Source organism: Ptychodera flava, unplaced genomic scaffold (genome assembly GCF_041260155.1).
Source record: "Ptychodera flava strain L36383 unplaced genomic scaffold, AS_Pfla_20210202 Scaffold_108__1_contigs__length_254589_pilon, whole genome shotgun sequence".
Taxonomy (NCBI): Eukaryota; Metazoa; Hemichordata; class Enteropneusta; family Ptychoderidae; genus Ptychodera; species Ptychodera flava.
This window is the reverse complement of record NW_027248290.1, coordinates 117,259-127,246: the sequence shown is the minus strand read 5'-3', so window position 1 is coordinate 127,246 and position 9,988 is coordinate 117,259.

Here is a 9,988-nt window from a genome sequence, read left to right as displayed (position 1 = left end):
AATAAAACGTTTAGAGCTTGGACAGTCAGGAAAATTCTTCCCTTCAGACAAGTTTGACATCACTAAGCATTTCAGGTTAGTTCCCCCTTTCCAAGAAAAGGATGTTGATAATATTTCCTTCATTTTGAGAAAATTGCTCAGAGTCTGAATTGGCCTAAGGAGTCCTGGTCTATGCTTTTGCAGAGTGCTTTGGTGGGTAAAGCCAGAGAAATTTACATTCAGTTGTCAGTAGAGCAGGCTTCAAATTATGATTCTGTGAAGGAATTAATTCTCAAGGGCTATGAGTTGGTGCCTGAAGCTTACCGTCAGAAATTTAGGGATTGTGAGAAGGTGAAGGATCAAACTTATGTTGAATTTGCTCGAACAAAAGAACAACTGTTTGATCGTTGGTGTTCTTCGGAAAAGGTCAGTCAGAATTATGACAAATTACGACAACTTGTTTTGATTGAGGAATTTAAAAGGTGCATTCGGAGTGACATCAAGACGTTTATCAATGAACAAAAGGCAGATACATTGGAGGTTGCTGCACGTTTGGCCGATGATTATTCATTGACCCACAAATCTTCATTTCTCAGCAAACCATCCCAGTCCTTTTCATACAGAAACAAGGCAGGTAAATTTAACTCCTCCTTTTCATCCAAGAATTTTTTCAAAAGAGAGTAGAAAATCAAATGACAACAGTTCACAGAGTTCAAGTAACACTCCCAAATCATCAGATCCCAAGTCTCAATCTCCTCCTGGCAAACAGTTTGGTACACTTTCTTGTAATTATTGTAAGAAAGACGGCCATTTAGTGTCAGATTGTTTCAAATTGATAAGAAAACGTGAAGGTCAAAGTGGTCAAAGTGGATCTAAGCCAACCGGCTTTATTTCTTCATCAACTCAATTAGAGTCTAATAATGTGTGCAACACATTTTCTGAGGTTAAACCCCTCTTATCCCCAATCAATGAGGTCAAGGCCAATTCTTCTCAAGATAGCATTATGGGTATTTTCGAACCATTTATTCATAATGGTTTTATATCACTTTCTAGTGATTTCTCTTCCGCTACCCCTGTCAAAATTTTAAGAGATACCGGGGCTTCCCAGTCTCTTTTGTTGGCAGATACCCTGCCGTTTTCTGAAAAGTCATTTTCAGGTTCTAAAGTTCTTATTAAGGGGGTAGATTGTAATGACTACATTCCTGTTCCTCTCCATAATGTCTATTTGTCTTCGGACTTTGTTTCTGGACCTGTGGCTTTAGGTATTAGGCCTTTTTTGCCTTTTGAAGGGATTCACCTTCTTCTTGGAAACGACCTTGCTGGGGACAAGGTCATTACTAATCCACTTGTGACTGATAATCCTAGTTTAGATCAAAATCCAGAGCCAATTGAACAAGAGATACCCGATTTATTTCCTTCATGTGCCATTACTCGAGCCATGTCAAAGAAAACTTCCGAGAATCAAAATACTCTCAAAAATAATGTCACAGATGTTGACTTAAATGACACCTTTCTCAGTCAGGTGTTTGACACGGATCATTCCGTTATCCCTCGTGGATTTGAAACTTCCAGTAAAACTTCTGCTGACCAAAGTCAGACATTTTCTAGATCAAATCTCATTGCAGAACAACACAAAGACCCAGATATTTTGTCTTTGTTTGACAGGGTAGATGATGAAGATAAAACTTCAGATAGCTCTGTTTCCTATTATACAAAATCTGGTATTCTCATGCGTAAATGGAGACCTCCAGACGTTTTGGTTGATGACGATTGGGCTATAAAACATCAAATTGTGGTTCCAAAGCCCTATCGTGCTGAAATATTGCGCCTGGCCCATGAAACCCCCTGGGCTGGTCACTTAGGGGTCAGGAAAACTTATCACAAAATTCTCAGTCACTTTTATTGGCCTAATCTCAGGCAGGATGTAGCACATTTCTGTAAAACTTGTCACACATGTCAAATGGTAGGAAAGCCGAATCAGACCATTCCAAAGGCCCCTTTACAGCCAATTCCTGCATTTCAAGAACCATTTAGTAGGATACTAATAGACTGTGTTGGGCCCCTACCAAAAACAAGATCAGGAAATGAGTACATGTTGACAATTATGTGTACATCTACTCGGTTCCCAGAAGCCATACCACTGAGAAACATAAACGCAAAGACTATAGTGAAAGCTTCAGTCAAATTTTTTCACTTTATTTTGCCTCCCTAAATGTGTCCAGTCCGATCAAGGCTCCAACTTTATGTCTGGAATCTTATAAGAAGTAATGGATCAGCTAAGCATTAAACAGTATAGGTAATCCGCCTATCATCCAGAAGGTCAGGGTGCTCTTGAGCGATTTCAAACTCTGAAAAACATGATTAGGACCTACTGTTTTGACACAGAGAAGCAGTGGGATGAAGGAATTCATTTTCTGCTCTTTGCTGTTAGAGAGTCAATTCAAGAGTCTCTTGGTTTTAGCCCATTTGAGCTTGTATTTGGACATACAGTCCGTGGCCCACTTAAGCTCGTTAAAGAGAAATTCCTATCAGACGATGATGATTGTCTGAATATTTTGCAATATGTGTCAGATTTTCGTACAAAACTCTCTAAAGCATGTGAATTAGCCAGAGAAAATCTTGAGTCATCTCAGCAGTCAATGAAAACCAAATATGATAAAAGCACCTCAAAACGGAAGTTTGAACCAGGTCAAAAAGTTCTTGTTCTACTTCCAATTCCTGGCAAACCACTCCATGCTCGTTACTTTGGGCCATACCTAATTGATAAGAAATTGAGTGATTTAAATTACATCATAATAACACCTGACAGGCGAAAACAAAAACAGTTATGTCACATAAATATGCTTAAGCCATATTTGGATAGGGATAATCCTACTAAAACAAAGACTGTCAGTGCAGTCAGTTCAAACCATTATGAAGATAGTGATACTGAAACTGACTTGAGTGAAAATACTCTAAACTCAAAGCTGGGCTCAGTCAAGCTTCAGAACTCAGAAATCCTGGAGAAGCTGGAGTCTACAAAGTTGGCACACCTCCAGCCAGAACAACAACAACAGGTAAAGAACTGCTCCACGAATATAAACACCTGTTTCAAGATGTTCCAACGAGGACAAACGTCATCTATCACGACGTTGATGTTGGGGACAGTAAGCCTGTAAAACAACATCCATACAGACTGAATCCAACAAAAGCGAAATATCTCCAGGAAGAAGTCAAATACCTGCTGGACAATGACTTTATTGAACCCAGTAAAAGTAACTGGAGTTCGCCGTGCATACTTGTTCCCAAATCAGATCACAGTTATCGTATGTGCACGGACTTTAGGAAGGTCAACACTTTAACAAAGACAGACACTTTCCCAATCCCGAGGATTGATGACTGCATCGACCGAGTGGGAAAAGCCAAGTATGTGACGAAATTTGACCTACTGAAGGGATTTTGGCAAGTCCCTCTGACGGCTCGTGCTCGTGAAATATCCGCCTTTGTTACACCAGACGGATTGTTCCAGTACAAGGTGATGCCATTCGGAATGAAGAACTCTCCGGCAACGTTCCAACGGATGATCAACGACGTCATATCCGGGCTAGACGGATGTGCAGCTTACGTTGACGACGTCGTCCTGTATAGTGACACCTGGGAGGAACACACCAAGCTCATGCGGAAGTTCTTTGAGAGACTGAGCAAAGCAATGTTGACTGTCAACCTTGCCAAATCTGAGTTTGGTTGGGCTAGGGTAACTTACCTCGGACATACTGTAGGACAGGGTGAGGTAAAACCTGTTGATGCTAAAATCAGTGCCGTTTCAAGTTTTCCCATACCAAACTGCAAACGACAACTGATGCGCTTTCTCGGTATGGCTGGTTACTACAGAAAATTCTGTCCAAATTTCTCCACAATTACTGAGCCTTTGACTAACTTACTTAAAAAGAAAGTAAAGTTTGTTTGGTCAGAGCAATGCCAACAGGCATTTGATACACTTAAAGCCATACTGCAAAGTGCCCCAGTGTTGTCTGCACCAGATTTCACTTTGCCATTCAAATTAGCTGTAGATGCTAGTGATACGGCTGCTGGTGCTGTTTTATTGCAAGAGGATAGTCATGGTATAGATCATCCTGTTTGCTATTTTTCACGCAAATTTAACAAATCCCAGAGAAACTACTCTACAATTGAAAAAGAGTGTTTATCTTTGATATTAGCTTTACAGCATTTTGAAGTTTATGTTACTTCTTCAAATCAGCCAATAGTGGTTTATATTGATCACAACCCTCTTGTTTTTCTGCAGAAATTTAAAGGCAAAAATCAGAGATTGCTAAGATGGAGTTAATGTTACAGGAGTTTAATCTTGACATTAGACATATCAAAGGCAGAGACAATTTAATTGCAGACTGTCTCTCTCGTATTTAGAGTTTATTGTTGTTCACTTTCAAGAAGTTTTACTTTAGAGTAAGAAAAAAAAATGAGTACTTGAATCTTTTTCAAGATTACATTTGCAAAAGAAAGATTTTTCTTTGAAAAATTTTCTTTTTTGAAGAGGGGGTGTGTTATGTAGGTCATTTCCCCCACACTCATCATGACCTGAGTTCAATTAGTCTAGAACATTCTCAAGGTCACTGCCCTTGATGACCTCACAACCTTGAATTCAATTAGTCATGTTTGGAATGTTCTGGAAAGTTGATTAGTTGTGTAAGGGAGATAATTTTAGAACAGTAATTAGCATGTCAATAAAAGTTCTAGATTGTTCTTATATGCTTATGTAAACACATGGGTATAAATACTGGGACAGCAGGCTTGCAGTCAGACTTTGGGATCGTGTCTCTTTGTGTGTTACTAAACTCCAGCAGTAGTCATTCTCAAGACTTTTCAAGACCTTCACTGCCAACGCTGGATTTATACTGTGGACTTTGTGCACTGCAAGCCTGCAAGCCGCAAGGACTGTTCATTCATCCAACTGACTGTTACAACTCTGAGACTGGAGCTTTGCCGTCCCAGCTGAGATAAGTAGTCTGTACACTTTTAAAGCTTGTACTCTGTCCCTAACTTAGCAATTAGTTTTGTTTTCGTAATAAATTTTGTTTAAACGGAAACTGCTGAGTTCACCCTTTTGTTCGTTTTCTCTGCACGTAACAATGTCAAAAATCAAGCTCAGTAGATGACTTATAACTTATGACTTATGCGGGACCCTTCAAAACAGACTCTTACAGCAGTAGAGTCCCAATATTTTGTCTGTTAAAAGTCTATTTCATATTTCTGACACTTCCCAGTACTAAATAAAAAAAAAATCATATCAAACATTTCCTTACTTGTTATGTCTAGCTAAACAGTTGGTAGAATTTGACGATAGCTACGACTGTAATTTTTCGATATAAACTTTGTGTTATGGGCTAATTTTTCGTCATATTCCATGAAAACTATATAAGATATGACATATAACAATATGTCATTTTAAAAGCTAATGAATTACCTGTCCAATGATACCAATTAAAGATGGTTAGGTAATAAAATAAGCTCAGCAGATGACCTACAATGAGACAAAATTAACAAAAGCGCATATGAGTCTGCATTACTGTGATTTTGTAGTCCCCGAAGTATATGCCTGTTACAGCCATAGAATCCCGATATTTTTTGTTGAAAGTCCATTTCATATTTCTGACATGTCGCTGTACCACATAAAGCAGATTCCATACAAAACAGTGCCCTTTTTATTATGTCTAGTTAATACATTATTAGAATTTAACGATAGCTACGAAAGTAATTTTTGATATAAACTTTGGGTTGTGGGGTAAATATTGGTCATATTTCATGAAAACTATGCAAGATATTGCATGTTACTATATGTCATTTTAAAAACTAGTCACTTATCTTTCTAATGGTGCCTAACAACCCAGGTTTTATTCAATAATAAGCTCAGCAGATGACCTATAGGAAGACAGGTTTAACAAAAATGCATGCAAGTCGGCAGCACTGTGATTTTGCGGTACACTTCAAAATAGGACTGTTACAGCTGTAGAATCCCAACATTTTATTCTGTTAAAAGTCTATAAAATATTTCTTACATGTTCCTGTACCAAATAAAACAGATTTCATACAAAGTATGATTGCATTTTTTATAATGCCTAGCTAAAAAGTGGTAGAATTAGAGATTTACCGTAATTTGCGATGTTAAACTTTGGGTATAGGGTAAGTTTTGGTCATATTTCACAAAAACTGTAGAAGATATTGCATAGTACAATATGTCATTTTAACTAGGAATAAATTGTCTTTCGAATAATACCAAACAAGTGAGGTTAAGTTAAAAAACAAGCTAAGCAGATGACTTTGAAGAAGACAGATTTGACGAAAATGCATGTGGGTTGCAAAATCTTGATTTTGCTTTACCCTTCAAAACATGACCATACCAATTATTGCATCCCTATATTTTTTCTGTTAAATTTCATTTCGTATTACAGAGATCCCAAGGCTCCTTAAAAATACAGGTTTCTTATCCTGTGGGATGCACGTAGACCCCCTCTAGCCCACGGACTATTTGTACATCACCTTGATGATAGGCCGTTTAGGTCATGAAAGGAACGTAACCAAGGGAAATAAAACACAGTCGCGGTAATATATTTGCAATTTGCAACTATCTATTTGATGTCACCGTATTCTCATGTTATACGAGTGTTTTTCACGGAGCCGTACAATTAGGAGCTATGGCTATAATCAGACAGAGAAACACTCTATGGAATTATATATAATAATTTTTGTAGGCTCACGTATTACCTGCACACTTTTGCTTGGCTGTCACGGGCAAGTCTGGGAAGTTATCTGGAATGATTTATGCTACTCGCTTCACGGACCAAATACAAATGCCAACGATGGGAAAATTCGAGTACATCGAATCAGATGTTATTGAGATATTCCACTGGAGCCGCGATGCCTTCAGAGCGGATCTAACACTAGGATTTAAGATGTACAGCAACCAGACAACAAGACCGCATTCGATTATGACAAGTGATAATGGAACTATATGGAAAGAGTTACCGTCATCTCAGGTACGTTTCCGTTGAATTATGCTTTAAAGTAAACAATGGATGAAATAAAGTTTCTTGTTTGTGCAGATGCAAAACAAAAGTAGAATGAATAACTTTGGCCGAAATTAGTGGGGGAGGTTTTATAGTACGATGACAATACCACGAGACTAAAGACCTTAGGGAGTTGTTCAATGCATTAACTTAAAGAAAGCCCACAAGATAATGAAGGCTGTAATTCTTTAAAGCATTGATTAATCACGGCGGTAAATAAAAAATCCAAACTATGAATCAGCTGTTTCGGTTTAACTTTTATAAAGCCAGGCCATGTGCAAAAATGAATCATACGCTTCAACCATTTTAACAGTGGACCTGAAATAAAACACAGCCAAAATAGAGCCATAATACAATAGCTCTGTTTGAAAAACATTTCGATCCCGCTGTCAAATTTTTAAATCAATCGATTCATTTCAGCACAAGGCCAAACTTGTCAAACTCAAATGTTTAGCTGATATTTTTTGGTAAGAGTAACTTGCTTTCAAGCATATTAGACTCGATATATCCTCAAGCATTAGGGCGGAAACATTTTTTACATCGGATTTTAAGAGATAACGCATGACACCTAACAATTCTACGCTCTCCCGCAGGTGGATAATATTGTCATCGCCACCATCTCACATTCTGGTTACTTCATCGTGAAGTCAAAGCCATATCAAGATCAATTTAGAGTTGATGATAGTGGTTGTGAATATACGTGTCCCCTGAACAGACTTTTGAGAATAAGTGTCCCTCCAAAGGCAACACTCGAATCATTAGTTTATGACATAACGGTAAGTACTTTGTTGTTTTCAGGTGACGAATAGTATCTTTCTGGTTCGCTGTTATCTTGCATATTCATTGTTATTGATTATTTATATTCTGTAAAAGTAATTAATTGTAATATCTATTAAGTTATTCAAGAAAGTCACACGACTGTCGACCTCTCCGCATTTTTTTATAAAATACGTAAACTGCTAATATATGTCTCGTGTTTCTCAGATTGTGTACCCTAACCCAGTTGTAGTCCGAGCCGCTTTCTGCCATCTTGGCCAAGATTCCGAACAAGCACTCAGTCCGACTGTATATTTACGAGAAAAGCATGAAAGAAAAGTGCAGTTCCTAAAGAAGGTAACAATAACGTTGCCTGTGATAAATCAACTCAACAAGGATAACAAACAACTTACAACACTCCTATTTGAAGATTATCTAATGGACAACAAATGGCGTGACATCACTAATGATGTCCAACTTTATGTTCACAGAGAATCTGTTTCCTTCAAAACCGATCATTTCTCAGGGTAAGTATTCTTAACACTTAGTACTTACATAAAATATGGGGGAGCTTGTTCTCTTGAGGTTTTATCTTTATTTTTATACGTTCAATCTGTCTTATATTTACTATCCTTTATACCACTATTAGTGATTTCGAGGTGTTTTATTTGTGATATATTCACGCTATAGAAAGTATTTACCGTTGCGTTTACACTTTTCGAGGACATTGTCGCGCTCATACGTTTTTTGTTTCGTTTTTTTTTTTTTTTTTTTTTTTTTTTTTTATTCTGCTCGCAAAGTACTCGTAACGTTTGTGACCATGTCACCACGTCTCTCCTTCGACTTATGGTGACACGGTCTTTACTCCAATCGTATGCTTCACTTCGCTAAACGAAGAGAAATATTGTAATATAATGTATAAATTTTCGCCAAACGACCTAAAATATTGGAAAATAATATGTAGATTATGTTGTTCATGTCAAATATTATTTACACACTGTAATTGGAGATCATCTAAGGACTTCAGGGTTTTTTTACAAACTAATTCATGCGAAATGTCCTTCTTGAGCATTCCTCATTTATCGCATGTTAGCTGTAAGTTGAAGGTGCGGCCGTGGTGATCTTACGTCAACAATTTAAACTTTTTCTTAGTTTGTTGTCTTTATTGTTGTTTTTGAATGATATCACTCTGGCTAGCTAATTTAACACGTGATTAACTCACAGCACGACACCGAAATTAACACCATGAGTTCAAATCAATGACGACATCCTCTCTCTCTCTCTCTCTCTCTCTCTTCTCTCTCTCTCTCTCTCTCTCTCTCTCTCTCTCATATTCAAAGATACACTTCTGTTGCCCTGGGAATTGCAAGCCTAAACCTTTATTATAATATCAAACACGCATCGTTGGCTGTAGACGCCCTGAGCGATTATGTAGAAAGATCATGGACCGGAAGATACTTTGCCAGCTTGATACTATTACAGAGTGTGAAGAACGCAGACAAGTTACTTTTAGAATGTGTTGAAAGTGAGAATGTCAATGCTAGGATGGATTATTGGAGGGATTATAAATTCGCGAAGTCTGATGAAGATAACGTCCCGTATACATGTGCTATTGATGTAGAGTACAGACATAGAGTCAACGTTAATGTCAATGATGAATTTGAGTTTGACCGACTATATGGATGTGACAAAATCACATGCATTCTTAAACAGCCGAGCCACTGCTCATTACAAGTAAAACTTCATCGTGACGTACCTGAGAAAGATTTACATACAGGATCAGTAACGTTTCGTTACAATGAAACCGAGAAGGAGACCCTTGGTTTTGTGGTTAAACGGGTGAGTGCTCTAAGGAAACTTGTACAAATTCACGTTGTATTTCTTTTCTGCAATAAGCCATCTTTCGACATAGACTTGTTCAACGTTTCATTCATGTTTCTGTGTCTCATCTCTTATTCTCTTCAAAGTCTGATTAACATTGCAAGAAAATGTCAACAACGATTTGTGGTTATTTTCCCTGACGACCTTGTACATTGTCCATAGTAAATCTGCAGTGTGTATTTTCACTCAGCAGAATAAGGAACGCTCTGTAGAATCAAAGAAAGAAGATACAAAGCATAAGACAACCGATGCGTCCGATCAAGGTATATAATATCATATTCCTTGTAATATGTTAAATGTTTGTTGCTATT